This window comes from Notolepis coatsorum, assembly GCF_963971535.1.
Source record: "Notolepis coatsorum genome assembly, chromosome: 2".
In the NCBI taxonomy this organism is placed as follows: Eukaryota; Metazoa; Chordata; class Actinopteri; order Aulopiformes; family Paralepididae; genus Notolepis; species Notolepis coatsorum.
The window spans coordinates 107466194-107490844 of record NC_140166.1 but is presented as its reverse complement, the minus strand read 5'-3'; the positions used below and the strand labels follow the sequence as shown (position 1 = coordinate 107490844).

Below are 24651 nucleotides of genomic sequence, written 5' to 3'. Positions count from 1 at the left end.
CTAGGGTTGCCTACCCCTGATTTAGATGATGGTTGAATCAACATTGATATAGTATCAGTTATGGTTGACACCTAACGTTGATTCAACGTGTAAGTCATAGACAACGATCTGTATAATTTCAATGTCAGGCTTCAACATAGATTCAATATTTCTGCCGAACCCTATTTCAACGTTGATTCACTCATTTTTTGCTATCTGGGACATGACATACAGATAGACAGTACTGCTACATCTATTCATTTATGACATACCAGATTTGCAAATACAGTACTGTTTGTGATACGAAAAGAGTCCAGAAAAGAGAGTATATACATTTGACGTAAAAACTGTACATTGGCGGGGGTTGGGTAGGAGGGGTGGGTGGGGGACACTGTACAACTGTACAAGCAAAACTGTACATTGGAATATTGACAAGACCATACTTGGTAATTTACTGTACATTGGAGGGGGTTGTGTTAGGACATTTACAGGGGCCAGTTTCGAATTGCAGTCTCCCGTAGGTGTTTTTTGAGAGTGTTTTTGAAAGTGGGTAGTGATTCACATTTCTTTACAGCTTTGGGTAGGGCGTTCCACATTGATGTGGCATAATTGCGAAACGTGTTTAGTCCCTTGTTTGAGCCGAATCTGGGTTTAACATGATTTGTGGAGCTCCCTCTGGTGTTGTGATCGTGGTATTCACTGACCTTTGGGAAGTATTTTGACATGTACATGGGTACCTTGGTCGTGTAGTGTATCTTGTAGACCAGGCCCATTGCAAGTTGCTGTACTCTACCGTCTACTCTAAGCCATCCTAGGTTGTCAAAGTTGGCAGGGGTGAGGTGGGTTCTAGGAGTAAGGTCAAGCAGTAGTCTGACCAGTTTGTTTTGAGATGTTTGTAATTTTGTTTTTAGCGCCTTTGAGGTGCTTTGGTACCATGAGGTGCAAGCATAGTCGTAGTACCCTTGAATGATTGCTCCTGCCAGAGTCTTCAGGGTATCCTTGTTTACCAGTGAGGAGATCCGAGTGGGGATAGGGGAGGGCGGTTTTAAACACACCCCCTACTATCAGCTTGACCTGAAACCAGGTTGATTAAACCAAACTTTAGATTAAATAACAGATTTAGACAAGCTTACCCTCTGTTTCAGTTTAAAAGCTATGTATTTCAGTAGGCTGGTCCTATCGTTCCTAATAACTATATTGCTTCACTGGTATATTTGGACGTGTCCCTTTGTCCTTTCATTTTTTTTAATTGTTGTGCTTTTAGTTGGGTTAATTAAAGTTAATTATTTTTCAGCGCCCCCCCTCCCCTTCCATACACCCCTTCATACTACAACATTGCCAACCGGTGGGCTGATCCAGATGTGGCAGATCTGGCATCAGCTCACTCACCTGTTTAACATTATTTGCTGTCATTTATGTTTGATTTATTCGTTGTCTATGTTGTCTTTATTAGTTCCACTTTGTTAGTCTTGTGTCCTTACTGTCTGTGTTTTGTAAATGTGTTTTAGTCTCCTATGTCTCAGTTTGTACCATTGTTATTGTTTTCCCCTGTGTTCTCTGTGTTCTGTTAGTTCTGTCTGTCACACCTGTGTCCTGTTAGTAATTACCCTCTGTCTCTGATTGGTGTCTGTATTTAAGTGTTTTGGGCCAGCATACACTTGCTGGTTCATTGTTTAATGTTACCGTTGTTGTCAGTCATGTTCCTTGTTTTCTGTTTTGAGTAAAGCCTTATTATCGTCACTACGCCGTCTCCTGCTTCCTGTTAAGTATCTCTTCGTTGTCTGCTGCAAACTGGGTTCCACTCTCCACCATGCTATCGAAACACGCCATTCGTAACAGAATGAACCAGCCACCTCGGAAACCAGCAGAGAAGAACGGAGACGGGACGAGCTTCACGCTCTGCATTTTGGGGGCTACAGTCATGGAGTGCGGCCGCTCTTGGTCTGGCACCGTGGGACGGAGTTGCCGGCCCAGCGGAGCCGAGGACATTGGGTGCTATCGCCACGGCCGCTCCGGGTCCGGATCCCTGGGTAGGGAGTCGCCTGGTCCGCAGGGGAACGTCCGGGAAGGGCCGCGGATCCCGGCGCCACAGCCCCAGGGGGAGACGGGGTTCCCGGGACTGCAGGTCCCCCTCGCCGCCCTGATCAGGGTCTCCTCCTCCTTGGGAGGTTCCGGGAGACGATCCATCACTATGGGACTATCTTCGGGGACCACGTCATCAGAGTGTCGTCTGCCCGGAGAGCGACGCCGGACCCTACTGCCGGAGGGACCCCAGTCGGGGGTCCTGCACCGGGTCCTGTACCGGGTCCTGTACCGGGTCCTGCCGTCGGGGAGCCTCCGGTTCGGGGTTCGGCGGCGGGTCTCACCGCCGAGGTGCCTCTGGACCACCGACCTGCGCCGGGTCCTGTCGCCGTGGAGCCTCCTGTTCGGGGCTCTGTGACGGGTCTCGCCACTGAGGAGACCCCAGCCCCAGGTCCCACTCCTGGCTCATCGTCTCTACCCCCCCCCCCCCCCCCCCCTGCTCCAGCCCTCCTCACCTCCCTCGTCGACCCCCTCCCCCCGGCCCGATTCCCACGGGTCCTGTTCCCAGAGTCCCCTTTCCCCAGCCTCTCCCTGCCGGTGCTGCATCCCTCCCTCCCACCCTTCCTGTTCCTGTACTGTAAGGGTTCCCCCGGTCCTGCGGGACCGGATGGCAACCCTCCTCCCGGTTCGGCTGGTCCAGGTGTCGGACCTTCTTAACTCCCCTTCCATACACCCCTTCATACTACAACATTTCCAACCGGTGGGCTGATCCAGATGTGGCAGATCTGGCATCAGCTCACTCACCTGATTAACATTATTTGCTGTCATTTATGTTTGATTTATTCGTTGTCTATGTTGTCTTTATTAGTTCCACTTTGTTAGTCTTGTGTCCCTACTGTCTGTGTTTTGTAAATGTGTTTTAGTCTCGTATGTCTCAGTTTGTACCATTGTTATTGTTTTCCTCTGTGTTCTGTTAGTTCTGTCGGTCACACTTGTGTCCTGTTAGTAATTACCCTCTGTCTCTGATTGGTGTCTGTATTTAAGTGTTCTGGGCCAGCATACACTTGCTGGTTCATTGTTTAATGTTACCGTTGTTGTCAGTCGTGTTCCTTTTTTTCTGTTTTGAGTAAAGCCGCATTATCGTCACTACGCCATCTCCTGCTTCCTGTTAAGCATCTCTCCGTTGTCTGCTGCAAACTGGGTTCCACTCTCCACCATGCTATCGAAACACGCCATTCGTAACATATTTTGGTGTGTTCTGTTACGACCTCTGAAATTGGATCTTGCCGGTCTACTAAAGTGTGTGTATCTATATTTTCCATTTGAATCCAGTAGATAGGTCCAGGTCTAGTTTACAGTGCATGTATTGGCCAAAATGTAAAATAATCACAAAATGCACAAGCAATTAATTTATCTCCAATCTCAGCACAGATATGTCATCTCTTTTTACAGCCTCAAATTATCTGATTATTTTATCTAAGAGGGTCACTGTTTGACGCCATTACAGATTCTACCTTTAAGTAGGCTAAACAGGGTTAATGAGCACAACATGGACCGTTTATTCACCAACTTGGAGGTGATGGATGAGCTGAGGACAGACCGAGCAGAGCCCAATGCACCCCAGCCCACTTACCAAGCCTAGTACATCCCAGCCTAGACCATCTGCCAAGCCTAGTACATCCCAGCGTAGACCATCTGCCAAGCCTAGTACATTCCCAGCCTAGACCACCTGCCAAGCCTAGTACATCCCAGTGTACTCCATCCCAGCTGGAAAAGGCAGCCAGCAAGAAGAAGAAACAGAAAAGAAAGAGACAGAAGGAGTCTTCATCCGATGAAGATGATTGTTTTTGTTTGGTTTGTATGGAAACGTTCTCCAACAGCCATTCAGGGGAGGTATAGGAGAAGTGTTGGTTGTGCAACCAGTTGACACACAAGCTCTGCTTAGTTGGAGTTCCCAGACCCTACATTTGCCATCACTGTAACTCAGTTAGTGAATGAGTGTAGCCTAGTTGTGTTGGCTATTATTGTTAGGCCTATTTATTTTGTTCTTATTTTGTTATATAGGATGGCCTAAAGATGTCTTTCCTGTTTATGTTCATGTTAAGATGCATTAAGTTATGTATTTGTCAACTTGTCAATGCAATTCAACTTAAAAATGTAGTTCTTCCTTCTTGCCTTCTTTTTAAGATGTTTCCCATTAAAACACATAGTGACAACCAACCCCATAGTGTGTGACAACCATCCCTGTGATGGGGTTGGTTGTCACAATGTGTCAGAGTGTCTTTGATAGGTAATTTTCTCTTTGTTACAATATGTTGGAAAATGAGAGGGATACACATTTCAAGCCAACATCTTAAGCTTCAATTTAATGTAGGAATGAAATGACTATTGAAAGATGTTTTGATGATGAGCAATTCACACTAGAGTAAAAAGTGTGACAACCATCCCCGTTCTCCCCTACCTAGAATACAAGATGTAATGTTTTTGTGTGTGCACAGAACAGAGTATTTTGGACAACAAATATGCAGACACCTGGTTCACCAATAATTATATTTTATTTAAAGCAATAAGCAGTCAAATAAAAAATATATATTTTAAATAACATTTTACTGACTTTTCAAAATTATAATTTTTTTGAACGTTTACAAGGAAATGTCTGTTTTCATACAGTCTAGAAATCTGAGAGAGAGAACCCTCCAATCGGTGATGTCACTGGGATATAAAATAGGCTGCTGCTCCATAGACAATGAATGGGGTTCTGACTTTATGAGGCCACAAAATATTTGTGTGAGCTCTACAGCTCTTACACCCAAATTAGGTTTATATTCTAGCATCACTAGAAGGACTGGACGCGTGTATGCTTTTACCATATCATTTATTTTTCTTTTTAAATGTATTTAATAAAAAAAAAATTATAATTTTCTTTGGCATCCCCTGTTATTTTACCCACACGATGCCACTGTTCTGTCTAACCCTTTCCTTTCTGGATAATGCTCATTATTGTTTAACCCTTTCCCCACCCCCTGCCTATGCATCATTGGGACAGGTCTCTACTTGCCAATCAGGAAGGGTACTGCTTTGGGGAGAAAGTATATCATCCATCATTACTGTCATCGGGTGTGGGAGGGCGCAGGAAGTATTGAGGGAAGTGTGGGTGTGTGGGGAACTACTGCGAGTCGCCCTGGAGGGCAAGAAGGACCAGCGCACCACCCCTAGGTTAGTGAATCCTAGGCCCCATCCACTCCCTCTGCTAAACCTCCACTCCAATACTCCTGGCCTACAGTCGGGGACTCAGCCGGACCCAGATCTGCTGCATTCCCACTACCAGGTGGCAGTGTACATCCACTCCCATAAAGCAGGGATAATCCACCCTGCTACACCAGTATACCTAGAGATTATAAGTAGGCTATAACGTTTATAATTGCTAATAATTATAATTATCTCACAATTAAGGATTTTATTTTGAACACTTATAATTACACGTCATTTGAAAGGCTATAATCCTTTAATGAAAACTGTGAATACTTGTGATACTGACAACTGCTATTAGAGATTGTAGTTTCAGAAATAGCCAGAGGATGGCAGTAGCACCTCACATACAAGTTCAATGTCAAAGACTGGCTATGCCAAATGTCAAAATGAAGAATATACTTGGTGATAGCCTACTAAAAAGTCAAGGTCTGACACCACAAAATCAATCTGTTTAAAATATTTCAAAACACCCTCTGATTGAGTCTCTGGTTGCTAAAATACCACTTCCTTCTTTTTCTCAATCATCAATATGATATGTAAGACTAGACCGTCACTAGTCTTGTCAACAGACCGTAGGCTTGCATTTATTTCAAGGCCTCCTAAATCAATAGGCAGAAAAGGAAATATCTGTACATCGATGCAAGCATGTTGTCACACAAAATACTCGGGACAGGATTTCGATACTTAAAGTAATACTGGATGTAGAAAACGGTGCATATGTAATTTGCCTTGGTGTTCATCAATATCAGCTGTCAGACTTGAGGAAAAAAAGCCAAGGAGAACATTGATCCCAGTCGATGGAGACAACCGGCCTCTGAAATGACCTGATTTCTGAAGGCATTCAGACAACGGTTGCCAACGGTTAGGTCGTGACCCACAAGTGTGTCTAAATGAGGTCCTGGACAAAGAAGAACTCAGAGAAGGGAATGATATCCTATTCAAAACAGCAGGGAGTGACTTCTGGCTGTTAGCGATCCTCTACTGGCTGTTAGCGAACCTCTCCTGGCTGTTAGCGAACCTCTCCTGGCTGTTAGCGAACCTCTCCTGGCTGTTAGCGAACCTCTCCTGGCTGTTAGCGAACCTCTCCTGGCTGTTAGCGAACCTCACCTGGCTGTTAGCGAACCTCACCTGGCTGTTAGCGAACCTCTCCTGGCTGTTAGGGAACCTCTCCTGGCTGTTAGCAAACCTTTCCTGGCTGTTAGCGAACCTCTCCTGGCTGTTAGCGAACCTCACCTGGCTGTTAGCGAACCTCACATGGCTGTTAGCGAACCTCTCCTGGCTGTTAGCGAACCTCACCTGGCTGTTAGCGAACCTCTCCTGGCTGTTAGCGAACCTCTCCTGGCTCTTTTTCTCAATCATCAATATGATATGTAAGACTAGACCGTCACTAGTCTTGTCAACAGACCGTAGGCTTGCATTTATTTCAAGGCCTCCTAAATCAATAGGCAGAAGAGGAAATATCTGTACATCGATGCAAGCATGTTGTCACACAAAATACTCTGGACAGGATTTCGATACTTGAAGTAATACTGGACGTGGAAAACGGTGCATATGTAATTTGCCTTGGTGTTCATCAATATCAGCTGTCAGACTTGAGGAAAAAAAGCCAAGGAGAACATTGATCCCAGTCGATGGAGACAACCGGCCTCTGAAATGACCTGATTTCTGAAGGCATTCAGACAACGGTTGCCAACGGTTAGGTCATGACCCACAAGTGTGTCTAAATGAGGTCCTGGACAAAGAAGAACTCAGAGAAGGGAATGATATCCTATTCAAAACAGCAGGGAGTGACTTCTGGCTGTTAGCGATCCTCTACTGGCTGTTAGCGAACCTCTCCTGGCTGTTAGCGAACCTCTCCTGGCTGTTAGCGAACCTCTCCTGGCTGTTAGCGAACCTCTCCTGGCTGTTAGCGAACCTCACCTGGCTGTTAGCGAACCTCACCTGGCTGTTAGCGAACCTCTCCTGGCTGTTAGCGAACCTCTCCTGGCTGTTAGCAAACCTTTCCTGGCTGTTAGCGAACCTCTCCTGGCTGTTAGCGAACCTCACCTGGCTGTTAGCGAACCTCACATGGCTGTTAGCGAACCTCTCCTGGCTGTTAGCGAACCTCACCTGGCTGTTAGCGAACCTCTCCTGGCTGTTAGCGAACCTCTCCTGGCTCTTTTTCTCAACCATCAATATGATATGTAAGACTAGACCGTCACTAGTCTTGTCAACAGACCGTAGGCTTGCATTTATTTCAAGGCCTCCTAAATCAATAGGCAGAAGAGGAAATATCTGTACATCGATGCAAGCATGTTGTCACACAAAATACTCGGGACAGGATTTCGATACTTGAAGTAATACTGGACGTGGAAAACGGTGCATATGTAATTTGCCTTGGTGTTCATCAATATCAGCTGTCAGACTTGAGGAAAAAAAGCCAAGGAGAACATTGAAACCAGTCGATGGAGACAATCGGCCTCTGAAATGACCTGATTTCTGAAGGCATTCAGACAACGGTTGCCAACGGTTAGGTCGTGACCCACAAGTGTGTCTAAATGAGGTCCTGGACAAAGAAGAACTCAGAGAAGGGAATGATATCCTATTCAAAACAGCAGGGAGTGACTTCTGGCTGTTAGCGAACCTCTCCTGGCTGTTAGCGAACCTCTCCTGGCTGTTAGCGAACCTCTCCTGGCTGTTAGCGAACCTCACCTGGCTGTTAGCGAACCTCACCTGGCTGTTAGCGAACCTCTCCTGGCTGTTAGCGAACCTCTCCTGGCTGTTAGCAAACCTTTCCTGGCTGTTAGCGAACCTCTCCTGGCTGTTAGCGAACCTCACCTGGCTGTTAGCGAACCTCACATGGCTGTTAGCGAACCTCTCCTGGCTGTTAGCGAACCTCACCTGGCTGTTAGCGAACCTCTCCTGGCTGTTAGCGAACCTCTCCTGGCTCTTTTTCTCAACCATCAATATGATATGTAAGACTAGACCGTCACTAGTCTTGTCAACAGACCGTAGGCTTGCATTTATTTCAAGGCCTCCTAAATCAATAGGCAGAAGAGGAAATATCTGTACATCGATGCAAGCATGTTGTCACACAAAATACTCGGGACAGGATTTCGATACTTGAAGTAATACTGGACGTGGAAAACGGTGCATATGTAATTTGCCATGGTGTTCATCAATATCAGCTGTCAGACTTGAGGAAAAAAAGCCAAGGAGAACATTGATCCCAGTCGATGGAGACAATCGGCCTCTGAAATGACCTGATTTCTGAAGGCATTCAGACAACGGTTGCCAACGGTTAGGTCGTGACCCACAAGTGTGTCTAAATGAGGTCCTGGACAAAGAAGAACTCAGAGAAGGGAATGATATCCTATTCAAAACAGCAGGGAGTGACTTCTGGCTGTTAGCGAACCTCTACTGGCTGTTAGCGAACCTCTCCTGGCTGTTAGCGAACCTCTCCTGGCTGTTAACGAACCTCTCCTGGCTGTTAGCGAACCTCTCCTGGCTGTTAGCGAACCTCTCCTGGCTGTTAGCGAACCTCTCCTGGCTGTTAGCGAACCTCTCCTGGCTGTTAGCGAACCTCACCTGGCTGTTAGCGAACCTCACCTGGCTGTTAGCGAACCTCTCCTGGCTGTTAGCGAACCTCTCCTGGCTGTTAGCAAACCTTTCCTGACTGTTAGCGAACCTCTCCTGGCTGTTAGCGAACCTCACCTGGCTGTTAGCGAACCTCACATGGCTATTAGCGAACCTCTCCTGGCTGTTAGCGAACCTCACCTGGCTGTTAGCGAACCTCTCCTGGCTGTTAGCGAACCTCTCCTGGCTGTTAGCGAACCTCACCTGGCTGTTAGCGAACCTCTCCTGGCTGTTAGCGAACCTCTCCTGGCTGTTAGCAAACCTTTCCTGACTGTTAGCGAACCTCTCCTGGCTGTTAGCGAACCTCACCTGGCTGTTAGCGAACCTCACATGGCTATTAGCGAACCTCTCCTGGCTGTTAGCGAACCTCACCTGGCTGTTAGCGAACCTCTCCTGGCTGTTAGCGAACCTCTCCTGGCTGTTAGCGAACCTCACCTGGCTGTTAGCGAACCTCTCCTGGCTGTTAGCGAACCTCTCCTGGCTGTTAGCGATAAGCCATGGGCTGCCACAGGGGCACGCCACACACCGATTAAATAACAGATTTAGACAAGCTTACCCTCTGTTTCAGTTTAAAAGCTAAGTATTTCAGTAGGCTGGTCCTATCGTTCCTAATAACTATTGCTTTACTGGTATATTTGGACGTGTCCCTATGTCCTTTAACTTTTTTAAATTAGTTGGGTTAATTAAAGTTAATAATTTTTTTAATAATTTGTTCTTAATTGATTTGCCTGGTTAAATAAAGGTAATTATTTTGAACATTTTAAATAAATAAAGTTACAGGTTCGATCCCTGCAACAGTCAATATTATCCATATTGAAGTGTCCTTGAGCAAGGCACTGAACCCTTACCTATACTCCAGGGGTGCCGTAAGCTCTGAGCCCTCTGGTGAAATGCCTGCGTGACATGTATGTGTGTCTCAGAGAGAGATGCCAGGAAATACATTTCTAATTTTACATTTAATATGTTTATTGATGTGCTCCAAATGAAAATATTTTGTGTGCTTATGTAAATGCTTTAAATTGATAGTTCTGAGAGTTGTGGCTTGTTAGCCACAAACAAATTAAAGGTCAATGGGGCCGAGCTCCTGTCTGTACAAGCTGACTGAAGCTGACTGAAATCTACAAAACAGAGCACACAAAGTAGTTTTCAGTTGTATTCAGTCAGCTTGTACAGACGGGAACTTGTACTCACTAGTTTGGTGGACCCACAATATTATTGGGATTTAAAAACAATAAAGATGTTAACTTTATCTCAATTACAAGCAATAGACAGCGTATGGTTAATATTTGCCATTTACCTCTGCTAGATCACATTTATCGATACAAGTTTTTTTTTATAGAATTTGATCCATCCAAAAAGAATCCACTATAATCAAGACATGAATGGAATAAATCATGTTTATCTTGAAAATTAAACAAGGTGGAGGCAGACAGTGAAGGTACACAGTGAACCTATTTATTGAATTTTTACCATATTTACTGTATTTACTAGGGGGGGGGGCACAGTGTGCACTCATTGAGAAAACAATATTTTACTTGTTCTTCACATAAAATGAGTTGAGGCCAATAAAACTCAGGTCAAAAAATAATAATTCATTGTATAATTTCTCTTAATAAACATTGAAAATGGATCCCACAGACAGACCCCAACACCACACACAGGCTAAGTGTCTGTGACTGCGGTGTGTGTTGTAAGTAACGTGGGCCTATGGTTATAAATATAATATGTAAATGTTCATCATTGTACATCGCGTTCATCCCTCCCCTTTCTCTCCTTCCTCCTCTATCCCTATTTTTCCTATCTCTCCATCATCCTCTACACCCTCTCTTACTCCCCCACCCTCACTTTCTCTCTCCATCTCCTTGTCCCTTCCTCCTCCCTGCCCTCCTTTCCTCTTCTCCCCCCCCACGCCCCACCCCCCTCTTTCTCTCCATCTACATTCCCCAAAATAAAAACGCTGGCAATATCTGTGCTAACAATGTTTGGCTCAACATACACCTGTGAATCCAGTTTCTCTCACATGAATGCCATTAAAACAAGCAACCATGCCTCCTTGACAAATGAGCATTTGCATCACTGTTTGCGGGTAGCCCTCACTTCCTATGAACCCTCTTTCTCTGCCATTGCCCAGTCAAAGAAGTGCAATCGCTCTCATTAGATGTGTGTATGTAGGCTAGGCCTGTCTGCCCCCCACCCCCCTGATGTTTGAGAGTTAAGAGTCGACAATAAGTGCTAATAAGATGCTGTGATTTGCTGTTGTTGCACAGACATGAAGCACTTTTTCATAAGCTCAGCTGCACTATAAATGTGTTTTTTTGTTCAAGTGTTGATGTTAGAATGTTCAGATGCACATCATGCACTTGTTTGTTTTTTATTTTATTTTTATATTGAAATGTTGAAGAGGAGATGTTGCAGTTGTTGCACAGTCATAAATGAAGCACTTTTTGCAGGAGATGTTGCAGATGTGGCACATAAATGAAGCACTTTTTTTGAAAAGTATACTACTTTTGCAATGTAGTTAAATAAAAGTTGTGAAAATGTGGTTGCGTGTTGTGTCAAGTGTACATATATTCATAGCACGGGGAGGCGCCGTGGCAGTCCGGCCCCTGGCCCCTTGGGTTTCTGACAATGTGGCCCCCTGAACAATTTAGTTGAATAGCCCTGCCCTACACCTCTCTGTCTCTCCTCTCACCCAACACCACCCTCCCCCTCTACCTCCTACACCTCTCTGTCTCTCCTCTCACCCAACACCACCCTCCCCCTCTACCTCCTACACCTCTCTGTCTCTCCTCTCACCCAACACCACCCTCCCCTCTACCTCCTACACCTCTCCATCTCTACTCTCCCCTCTCACCCAACACCACCCTCCCCCTCTACCTCCTACACCTCTTCGTCTCTCCTCTCCCCTCTCACCCAACACCACCCCCCCCTCTACCCCCTACACCTCTCTGTCTCTCCTCTCACCCAACACCACCCTCCCCCTCGACCCCCTACACCTCTCTGTCTCTCCTCTCACCCAACACCACCCTCCCCCTCTACCTCCTACACCTCTCTGTCTCTCCTCTCACCCAACACCACCCTCCCCTCTACCTCCTACACCTCTCTGTCTCTCCTCTCACCCAACACCACCCTCCCCCTCTACCCCCTACACCTCTCTGTCTCTCCTCTCACCCAACACCACCCTCCCCCTCTACCTCCTACACCTCTCTGTCTCTCCTCTCACCCAACACCACCCTCCCCTCTACCTCCTACACCTCTCTGTCTCTCCTCTCACCCAACACCACCCTCCCCCTCTACCTCCTACACCTCTCTGTCTCTCCTCTCACCCAACACCACCCTCCCCCTCTACCTCCTACACCTCTCCATCTCTACTCTCCCCTCTCACCCAACACCACCCTCCCCCTCTACCTCCTACACCTCTCCATCTCTACTCTCCCCTCTCACCCAACACCACCCCCCCCCTCTACCTCCTACACCTCTCTGTCTCTCCTCTCACCCAACACCACCCTCCCCCTCTACCTCCTACACCTCTCCATCTCTACTCTCCCCTCTCACCCAACACCACCCCCCCCCTCTACCTCCTACACCTCTCTGTCTCTCCTCTCACCCAACACCACCCTCCCCCTCTACCTCCCTACACCTCTCTGTCTCTCCTCTCACCCAACACCACCCTCCCCCTCTACCTCCTACACCTCTTCGTCTCTCCTCTCCCCTCTCACCCAACACCACCCCCCCCCTCTACCTCCTACACCTCTCTGTCTCTCCTCTCACCCAACACCACCCTCCCCCTCTACCTCCTACACCTCTCTGTCTCTCCTCTCACCCAACACCACCCTCCCCTCTACCTCCTACACCTCTCTGTCTCTCCTCTCACCCAACACCACCCTCCCCTCTACCTCCTACACCTCTCTGTCTCTCCTCTCACCCAACACCACCCTCCCCTCTACCTCCTACACCTCTCTGTCTCTCCTCTCACCCAACACCACCCTCCCCTCTACCTCCTACACCTCTCTGTCTCTCCTCTCACCCAACACCACCCTCCCCCTCTACCTCCTACACCTCTCTGTCTCTCCTCTCACCCAACACCACCCTCCCCCTCTACCTCCTACACCTCTCCATCTCTACTCTCCCCTCTCACCCAACACCACCCTCCCCCTCTACCTCCTACACCTCTCCATCTCTACTCTCCCCTCTCACCCAACACCACCCCCCCCCCTCTACCTCCTACACCTCTCTGTCTCTCCTCTCACCCAACACCACCCTCCCCCTCTACCTCCTACACCTCTTCGTCTCTCCTCTCCCCTCTCACCCAACACCACCCCCCCCCCTCTACCTCCTACACCTCTCTGTCTCTCCTCTCACCCAACACCACCCTCCCCCTCTACCTCCTACACCTCTCTGTCTCTCCTCTCACCCAACACCACCCTCCCCTCTACCTCCTACACCTCTCTGTCTCTCCTCTCACCCAACACCACCCTCCCCTCTACCTCCTACACCTCTCTGTCTCTCCTCTCACCCAACACCACCCTCCCCCTCTACCTCCTACACCTCTCTGTCTCTCCTCTCCCCTCTCACCCAACACCACCCTCCCCCTCTACCTCCTACACCTCTCCATCTCTACTCTCCCCTCTCACCCAACACCACCCTCCCCTCTACCTCCTACACCTCTCTGTCTCTCCTCTCACCCAACACCACCCTCCCTCTCTACCTCCTACACCTCTCTGTCTCTCCTCTCCCCTCTCACCCAACACCACCCTCCCCCTCTACCTCCTACACATCTCTGTCTCTCCTCTCACCCAACACCACCCTACCCTCTACCTCCTACACCTCTCTGTCTCTCCTCTCACCCAACACCACCCTCTCCCTCTACCTCCCTACACCTCTCTGTCTCTCCTCTCACCCAACACCACCCTCCCCTCTACCTCCTACACCTCTCCGTCTCTCCTCTCCCCTCTCACCCAACACCACCCCCCCCTCTACACCCTACACCTCTCTGTCTCTCCTCTCACCCAACACCACCCTCCCCCTCTACCTCCTACACCTCTCTGTCTCTCCTCTCACCCAACACCACCCTCTCCCTCTACCTCCCTACACCTCTCTGTCTCTCCTCTCACCCAACACCACCCTCCCCTCTACCTCCCTACACCTCTCTGTCTCTCCTCTCACCCAACACCACCCTCCCCCTCTACCTCCTACACCTCTCTGTCTCTCCTCTCCCTCTCCTCTCCCTCTAGTTTGAGATCAGACAGTTGAGGGCTCACCTGGCCCAGCAGGACTTGGACCTGGCTGCGGAGCACGAGGCCGCCATGCAGATCCACCACGCGTGGGGCACGCAGGGCGACAGCAGCTTCCAGGTGTTGGAGAGCCTGGTCCCCGGTGGGGAGTCCGGTGACGAGGGGGTCCAGTGAGTCATTTGACATGAATCAACTGGCCAGTTAAAAATTATAATGAGGTGGTGATTTTGCTATCCAATACTATCTAAGGTGAATGGTGATGATTAATTGTCCTATTACAACTAAATATATGATTGGAGCCTCAAAGACAAAATCTAAAGTTAAAGGACCATACCAGTCTTTTTGACATGTTGGTTCCAAGCCATTCTTGCCTTGATAAAAAAAAATCAAGACACCCCTCTTTTTTCATATTTTCTTTTACTATTACTGAACAATTATTTTGAAGGCCTGTTGCAAAATCCTACTGGTTCCAATTGGGTTCAAATTTCATATTTCCAGTAGGAAACTCAACGAGTATATAAGAAGCAAAATAGATTAAAGGGGAATACCACTTATTTTATTATATAGAACTGTAGGAGTGCCACTGTGGACTACATGTGCCAAATTGAGGACACTCACTCATACAAGACTCTGTATGACTCAAGACTCTCACTCTGTCAAGGCTCCGCTAGCGCTGCTCCAAGATTCACGACCCACACTTTTATCGACTGCTTTAGCTAACCCAGACTAGTTACCTGATGGTGCTATCTGACATTGTTGGACAATGGTTACTGATTTGGAACACGGCATATCAAATATTCTCACAATACGCTGTAAATAAAGTACTGTGTTTGGTACATAGAATGAATACATAGGCCTATCATTATTCTATGGTAAACAAATAAGCATACAAAATATACGTATCACTGCAGAAATATGTAAGCCCTTTACATTACACATAATTTTACTGCTGATGACGTAATGAGATGTGTCCCATTTCTTAGTCAAAGATTTCAACCCCTTCCCCTTGTAGCTCCGTTCTTATTAAGGGCCACTACCCAGTCGAGGGCACTCCAAAACAAGGGGTAGGGCCCGGCCAAGGGAAGGGAATTGGGATTGGTTTGATTGATTGATTGATTGAAAACTTTATTAACAGATTGCAGAATGGGTACAATACAGTACGGCTCAATACAAACAATTGTTAAGGGGATGCAGATCAGAAAAATACTTTCGTCTTGTTTACATCAGGGTCCCCCATTTTCAATTCATCAAGACATTTATGACAGATATACAGTACTGTTTCATCAAGACATTTATGACATACAAGACATACAAATATACAGTACAGTACTGAGAAAGAGATCATAACAAAAATATATATACATTCGAAGGGGAAGAAACTGTAAATTGGATTGGACATTTACCGGGGCCAGTTTATAACTATAACTGTTTGATAGTTTCATTAATAGTACAGCCATTACTGTCAATATACACACAATGACAAAATAGTTAATTACTTGTGCAACAGGTTGCTCTGCAATTCCCATAAACCCACAAGCAGTTAGATGGTAGAAAAACCACTAAAGATGATAAATTCATATAAATTGGGACGACAACTGTACTGTATGTACATAATTGCAGGGGACAAAAAAAGTCAGAAAAGATGCAACATCAGGTGAATTGGATGCCAAAGCCCCCCCCCCCCCAAGCACCTCCTAAGGCCTACCTCTTAAGCCCATCCACCCTCAGCACACAACACGCCTCTGACCGCAGGCGGTGCACAATCAATACGTGAGCAAAAAGGCTTTTAGGATGCGGTGAATCTTGGGGACAAAACAAGCATGTTCTCCCACACCACGTCAACACGCATGGGCAGCGTCCATCTCTGCCCCGGCTATCTCTTATGTCTCTCTCTCTCTCTCTCTCTCTCTCTCCACACACCCCCGCCCCCAGGCTCGCCCCAGACCACTTGGGCTATTTCAGGTACAGAGTGCCCTGTGCATTGGGCCTTGTCGTGAGGAGAGAGTGGGCCTCTGCGAACATCTGTTCCCTTCACCTGCAGACCACAATAGGGCACCGCCGCCACGCCACGCCACACCACACCACACGCCAAACCCCCTGGGGGTTTAGTGAGAAATCTGGCTCTCAGCAGCAAGCGGGTGTGGGGGGGCTTTTTATCCAAACACGATCGGCAGGGGAACAGTAGCACTTAGGCCGCAGGGCGCTTGCTGATGGGCAGCCTGTGGCCTGTGTGGAGGAAGGGGGCTTTTCTCTCTTTCTTTCTCTCTCTCTCTCTCTCTCTCTCTCTCTCTCTCTCTCTCGTGCCTGAAAGGGTGTCATCAAAGTGTCATCATTCTTGTGAAGGCACTTGGCTGCTAAGTCTCTTTCCTTGTTGAGAAAGGGCAGGAGGGGGAGAAACGAATGGGAACCGAAGCATTGTTTTGTCTGGTGTTTTTGTTTGGTGGGGGAAGGGATGTTAGAGGGGAAAATAAAAGAGTGTGAGTAAGTACGGTAAACGTCTCAAGACATCCTCAGGTTTTGTCACTTGCAGTTGCAAGTATAGGGAATTGTAGATATCTTTAAAACAGTGTCACGTTGAGTGTGGATCAATGAGTCTGTCCCGGTTCTCTCAGGTCAACGTAGGGACGCATAGTTACCTTTTAAACAGAGCAAAGAGGACAGAGAAGCGATATACTGAGGTCTGTTGTGATACAACAGTTTAGCGCGGTCGAAAGGCATGTTTCACAAGCTGCCGTCTCCACGCCCCCTTCCTGTCAGCTTGATTTAGGCCTACTGCAAAGACCTGCAGTCACATGAAAATCCTCCAGATGTCTAATAATAATAATAATAATAATGCAGGACCTGTTCAGAGGTCTTTAATTGGCATGCAACCGTCTGGCAGTAAACAAGGGCAATATGTCACACATGTGAATGTCCCCAAAAATGAAAGTGAAATAATTTATCATTTTAAATCTGTATTTCATTTGGAGTCGGTTTAAAGGCATAGTTCAGATCTTTGGAACCCTAGCCCTATATGCTTCTTACCAATGCTGGTGTTGATCAGGAGAGTCCTTTCTCAGCACAAACCATGCTGTTCCTCATACTAGCTACGGTTAGCCACAAACCAGTGCAAAGTCAATGGGGCCAAGCTCCTGTCTGTACAAACTGACTGAAGACAACTGAAATCTGAAATTGGGAAATTTGAGAAAGGACCCCAACTGTCCCTTTTAAAAAAGCCTAGTTATTTCATACTCTCTTGCTTGTGGTCTCGAACTGATCATATAAAACCTATACACACATTGATTTTAGATATGAACTAAAACAACCCCAGGCTCATAGCCAGACTATCAGAGAGAGAGAGGGTGGGGTGGGGTCGGGGGGCCGGTCAACCCCATTCTCTCCTCCTAGCCTCATGTGTTATTAATTGCGGAGTGATTGTCTCGCCCTTGTTCTAGCGAGTGCGATGCTCCCTCTCCAGAGGGGGATGGCTCTGACTGGGATTAATATTAATATTTTAGGACTGAAAAAAGAAATTACCCGTCAAGAGTCTACCCAGTGCAGCGCGTCCCCGGGGAGTGGGGCTATAGCACTCAGGGTACTTTGGACTCCCCACGCAGAGCAGTGGACGGCAAGCTCAGGGCCAATCAAGCGAGAGCAGGAAAGCAAGAGCGGATCATCAGAACCATTCAGAATGCACTCAGAAGCTGGAGAGAGAGAGGAGGGCTGCTGGAACAAAGAGATTTCTCCTTCTGTTTTTTACTCCATCCCAACCTCTCCCTCTCTCTTATCCCTTACATCTTTTGTCCAGATCCTGTCCCATTTATCTTCCCTCGTGCACTAGAATGTAAGGCCTGTCCCATTTCTCTTCCCTTGTGCACTAGAATGTAAAGCCTGTCCCATGTCTCTTCCCTTGTGCACTAGAATGTAAGGCCTGTCCCATTTCTCTTCCATCGTACACTAGAATGTAAGGCCTGTCCCATTTTTCTTCCCTCGTGCACTAGAGTCTAAGGCTACAGCTACTACACGGTGTGACTTGGTGATATTCTGAGGCCATAAAGCACCTGGTAGATGTGTTAGGATTATGTTCCTGACACATTTCTAGGTAATCGACCTCAATATGAATCAATATATTGTAGAAGTCGAAGGAAGAGGCGATGCAATAACGAGCGTGACAGGTCCTTCAGGTTACTTCCTACTTTATTCATTGACAAAATCACTGCTGTACACACACCTGTCACTCTCCTATATCTCCTCCCCTGTGACCCTCTCTGGAGTATGAGACTCCCTCAATGTGACACCACAATATCGCTTTATTTGTACATTGTAAAAGTCCATACTGTATAGTTTGTCACTGTCACGTCAGTGTACTTGATGAAATGCGATGCACAATACCCTTTTCACAGCAGCCATTGTGACACATCATAGCAGGGTAAACATAGGTGTAATCTAATCTAATTTTTTTTTTTTATAATTTATTATGTTTTTGGTAGATTTTTATTGTTTTTACTACCGGGCAGTCCGGTAGAGAGATAGAGAGAGAGAGGAAGAACAGGAGACAGAACGGGGGGGAAGACATTCGGCAAAGGACGGCGGGTCCGGGAATCAAACCCGGGTTGGCCGCTTCGCGACGCAGCGCGTTACATGGTTCGCCACTTGGGCGCCCCAATCTAATCTAATCTAATCTAAAGTAATAATATAAAGTAAGGTTCCGTTCCATGTGCCACTGCCATGGCTTTGGTATTGTGCATACTGACTGGCTAACTGGAAGGGCTCTGACACTCGCACCCCAAATGAAGCAGAGGCATAATTCATGTTGTTAGTTACTCCTGTGTTTACCCTGCCTCGACCTGCTGCTGTGTTTACCCTGCCTCGACCTGCTGCTGTGTTTACCCTGCCTCGACCTGCTGCTGTGTTTACCCTGCCTCGACCTGCTGCTGTGTTTACCCTGCCTCGACCTGCTGCTGTGTTTACCCTGCCTCGACCTGCTGCTGTGTTTACCCTGCCTCGACCTGCTGCTGTGTTTACCCTGCCTCGACCTGCTGCTGTGTTTACCCTGCCTCGACCTGCTGCTGTGTTTACCCTGCCTCGACCTGCTGCTGTGTTTACCCTGCCTCGACCTGCTGCTGTGTTTACCCTGCCTCTACCTGCCCCAGGGATGCTTACAATGTCCGCCCCTGCACTCCGAGTCCTCTAGTCTAGTGAATGTCTGCTAGAGGCACACCAAGAAATACATTTGGAATTACAGTCTAATATGTCTACATTGAATGGGAAAGACAAAAAGCAAAAAAAAAATATATATATAAATAATAATAATACAATTATTTCCCATAATTTTCCTAGAAATCATACCTGTTCGTGTCCCTCCCAGATCCAGTCGTACGCAATGACATGAACAACTACATCTGCCAGTACTACACTAAAGCAAGCAGTGGTAAGTAGACTGCATGAAGAAAAACACAGAGACTCTGGTATAAATAGATAAGTAGGTAAATAATGGTAAATACTGTACATGTAGTGAATGAGAGAGTATGAGAGAGGATGAGAGAGTGTGAGAGTGTGAGAGGGACGAGTTGCAGGTTGGCTAACAAGATGGGCTCTTCGGTGATGAAGGCAGCAGAGCTTGCTGGTGTTTCCATGGGAACAGTGGTTAAAGTGGTGGTTAAGGTGATAGGCATGGAAGACGGAGGGAAAGATGTCATCATGTAGGTGTGATGGTCAAATGCACGTACTACTCAACCATGATGTCCGTGCATAGATCTCAGGTGGCCCATATTGCCATCAAAGGAGGTGATAATTGGTGATCGAGACAAAATCAATGTAAGAAATAAATGTATGTTAAATAAAACCTTGTTGTAATTGTAGGTAAAACCAATCATCATAGCCTCAAAAAGCAACCCCTATATCATAGCCGTGATTTGCGTCTGTCATTTCAGCAGTGTTGGGCAAGTTACTTTTAAAAAGTAACTAGTTACAGTTACTAGTTACTTCTTCCAAAAAGTAACAAAATTACTTACTCAGTTACAAATTATATTATATATATATATTATATTGCGTTACTTTCAAGTAACTTTTTTACATAAACAACATACACAAATCTAAACTATTTTAATGTTGCTGTGGGACAAAGTGAGACTAGCCTCCAATCAAATGCCATGTATGTAGATATTATAATTACTATTTTTATATAGTGGATCATACAAATACAAACACAATAGATGTTTTGGAACTTTTTATATGTATTGCCCCTAAACAGGCCACAACTGGGCAACATTAAATTATGCTTGTTAAGCACTATAACAAAAATAAATAACATATATACTGATTGATTGAACATTTTAATTAACAGATTGCAGAATGGGTACAGTACAGTACAGCTCAATACACACAATTGTTAAGGGGATGCAGACCAGAGAAAGACTTTAGTCTTGTTTACATCAGGGTCGCCCCATTTTCAATTCATGACATTTATGACATACACAACATACAGATATAAGAATCTAATCTAATCATCTAAACTAATCTAATCATGACATTTAAGACATGCATGACATAGATATATATATATATCTGAGCACCTGAAGACTGTGCTATTAAACCAGGAAGTGCAGCACTGTTGATAAGGCTGTAGCCTCCACTACTGTATAGTGCCCTGCAACACAACTATAACAAGAGCGAACAAATAACGCTCATGGACCCGCGGTCTGTCATTGACTGAGTCGCTTGTGTTGTGGCTGTGTGTCAGACCCTGGATGCTTTCGAAACACCCGCCCACCTCTACCTCTGATTGGCTTACCATGACATTTTACTCAACCTCAGCCAATCGCGCACTGCCCACTAACCAAGGGAAAAAAGTATTGCTTCTCGGCGCAGAGATCTGTCTGATGAAAAAAACAGCTTCAATGATTGTTCAATCATAGTAACGCACCGCATTTTTTGGCAGTAACGGTAACGGCGTTATTAAGATTGGAAGAGTAATCCGTTAGATTACTCGTTACTGAAAAAACGAACGCCGTTAGTAATGCCGTTACTTATAACGTCGTTATTCCCATCACTGCATTTCAGACACTGGGACCTGCGTCGCAGGTGCTCGGGTCATCACCACGGCAGCCATCGACATCCACCTCCCCACCAACCCAAACCCTGCTCAGTGCAACAACCCCCTGCTGGTTATGGAGCGGGAAGGCAGCCCTGCGAGTGACGCCTCCACCAGCGGCTCGGGTTCGAGTGGCAGCCTGACGACTCGCCTGAGCAGTCACACACTGAACTCGTACACCACGACTGCAGCGATGGCGGCAGCAGCAGCGTGGCCCGGCACCTCAGCACGGACTATACAGTTCCCACCAGCGCCCCACTTACTCAGGCCTGCAGGCCCCCTCTGCAGGGACCCCAGCGTGGTGGTGGTGCGGGGGAGCTGCTCTTCTTCTCCCTGTCCGAGGACTCCTGCCTGGGCCAGAAAGGTCTGCCGGTGGACCCCGTCAACCTGAAGCTGCCCAGGCCCGCAGGCTCAGCCAAGGCCAGCCCTGAGCCGGAGCACCGGGTCGTCCTCTACAACCGCAGGAACCAGGAGGAGAGCCGGAGCACCGGGTCGTACTCTACAACCGCAGGAACCAGGAGGAGAGCCGGAGCACCGGGTCGTCCTCTACAACCGCAGGAACCAGGAGGAGAGCCGGGGCCGGGGAAGGGCTGTGTTGCTGCTGCAGACCAAACCCCTCATCCACCTGCAGGGCGGCGCCACCAAGCCCTCCCTCCCTGGAGGTGAACTACCGGCTCCTGAGGCCGAGAGACGCACCTCTGGGACACATCATGCCTGATACATAGGCTCAGTTTACACAGGGACCGTCTGGCTGTTACTGTATCCCCTATTTGGTTCAGATCAGATCAGCAAAGGACCGACTCTACAATCTGACCCTTTTGTTTTTTCCATCGGTACATTTCTGTTTTATAGCCTTTTGAATATGAGTATAACTTAAGGTGCCTCTGAGTAATTCCAGAGAAAGACGGATAATAGCGTTTTAGTGGAATACACTAAACACATTGTAATTTTTCGCCTGATTATCGTATCTTCTTGAAATCAACACTAGATTATCAGTATTATCCTTCCTCGTGCAATAATGAAAAGAGCATTGGATCGCGGGGCTCCACCGCGGCCTCTTCAACACACACACACACAGCCGCGATTGCGGTAGAAAGAAAGACATATCAGATCAACGATCAAATTTATATATAGTTTTCTTACCCTGTATCTGATGTAATGCAAAATAAATAATCCAATTATCTCATTGCCATTTGAAGTACTGGGCGTGGAGGTCTGTGCCATGTTCAACAGCATTGCATATTGAGGGGGGGGGGGGGGGGGGAGACTCGCAGATGTACCGGTGTATCTGCCTACCTCGCCTGAGTATTTAAACCACGCCTGCACGGCTTGGATTGTCCCAGAAGAGAAAGTAGACCATTCCCAATGGGGTGCAATACCAACTGGAAGGCGTAGGCGGCGGTATTTGCCCTTTTGCAAGCTCAGACCCATTCCCAACGATAACATCAGGCTGGATGGATGAAAATGAATGGATATCGCTAATAAAAGAAATAACGATTAAAACCAGACTATACTCGGGTCTGGCGCTCAAGCGATTGCGAGTTAACCCGACTATCATCGTGACTGGCGCTGAATGAGTTAATTGTCTCAGGTGATAGGCGCTGCTTTGCCTTTTTAACCACAGTGTCTATGTGTTGTCCATGTCAGGTCCTCTGTGATGCGGACTCCCAGGTACTTGAAACTGCTCACCCTGTCCACGACAGCCCCATTTATCCACAGTGGCGTGTGTCCCCTGCTGTATTCTTCTAAAATCCACGATCAGCTCCTTGGTCTTACCAATGTTCAGGAGTAGGCTGTTATCCCGGCACTAGCGTGCCAGGACATCAATCTCTTCCTGGTAGGCCTTCTCGTCGTTGTCAGAGCTCAGACTCACCACCACGTGTCGTCCGCAAACTTCACTATGGAGTTGGAGCTGAACCTGGCCACACAGTCATGTGTGTACAGCGAATACAGCAATGGGCTGAGAACATAGCCCTGGGGGGACCCGATGCTCAGGGTGATTGAGTTGGAGGTATGTCCACCCACCCTGACCGCCTGGGGCCTGTCGGTCAGAAAGTCCAGGATCCAGGCGCTCAGGGTGGGGTTCAGACCCAGATCGATCAACTTGTCAGCCAGTCTGGTGGGGACTATGGTATTGAAAGCTGAACTATAGTCAATGAACAGCAATCTCACATAGCCCCCCTTCTGACTGTCAAAGTGAGAAAGGGTGTTGTGCAGTACCTGGGAGACCGCATCGTCAGTGGACCTGTTTGTCCTGGATGCAAACTGCAATGGGTCCATGTTACTGGGGAGGGAGGCACAGATGTAATCCTTGACCAGCCTCTCAAAGCATTTCATGACCACAGAGGTGAGTGCCACCGGTCTGTAGTAATTTAGGCCTGCTGGGGAGGAGTTTTTGGTACAGGGATTATAGTGGACACCTTGAAGCAGGCAGGGACCACGGACTCGGGCAGGGATAGGTTGAATATAGTGGTGGACACTGGGGCTAGCTGGTTAGCACAGGACCTAAGTATTCATCCTGTTATCCCATCTGGGCCTGCAGCTTTCCTAGTGTTCACCCCCATAAACACTCCTCACACTGAATGGTATTTAGTAAGGTTTAGTAGAGATCAGCTAAAATATACACTGTATACACCTACTAACACAATTAGTTAAAGACAGGAGCAATCTCGGTAATGGTGAGAAGTAATTGTATGGGCCTTTAATACGGAGGAACACATTGCCAACTGCAGGTGTCATATAATTTGAATAAAAAAATATTTAAAATGTTTTTTTTTAATGTTTTCTGGTAAATACAAACAGTCATTTTAAATTAGTCTGAGTTAAAGACATTGTAACAATAAATCTTTAATACAAACGTAGAGGTCACACAATGGGATGCACTACAAAACAAGACTGGAAGACAGTCAAGTTTGTGGACAGGGACCGTATGTTCCCATTGGCTTAAGAATCACATAATCAACATCACCGTACACATAGTACAACACTATTGCATTAGTGACTGACTTCCTTATTTGCATTGCATGTCACACTGAAGCATGTAAATTATTTAAGGTTATTAACATTGGAAGACCTGTCACAACAAAGACTAATTGGTCCAGTCATTATAAATGTCTACTAATGAGAATTGAATTGAACCCCCTAATTAGCTTCTCTCTTATCATTAATTTACAAGATAAACTATTGTACCATTTTGTTGCTTGTCAAGTGTTTACAAGTATCTGGAGGACGTTTAATTGTTAATAACAATTACGTTTTCAATTGAGCAATTTCTTAATTTTTTTAAGCTTTTATTTTGAAGAAATCATACCTAGGCTGTGAACCAGATGTCTTTGTAAAAGATCATTCTAGACATATTTATACTAGGATTGCTTCAATCAGCTTAAAAGGGAGTACCATGCAATTTATGTTTCTGCACGTCATAGGAGTCTATGACGAGTCTATGAAACTGGCCCCGGTAAACGTCAAAATCCTCCA

At 46.8% G+C, this 24651-nt stretch overlaps 1 pseudogene across 1 annotated transcript; it reads left to right on the top strand.

Annotated features, from left to right (window-relative positions):
- The first annotated feature begins 3550 nt into the window (after positions 1 to 3550).
- Positions 3551 to 22066, top strand: LOC311223482 (annotated as a pseudogene). The gene is made up of 7 exons: positions 3551 to 3577; positions 14103 to 14272; positions 16065 to 16242; positions 18902 to 19247; positions 19450 to 19512; positions 21144 to 21668; positions 21748 to 22066. The product of its transcript is annotated as an uncharacterized misc_RNA (transcript).
- The last annotated feature ends 2585 nt before the right edge of the window (positions 22067 to 24651 follow it).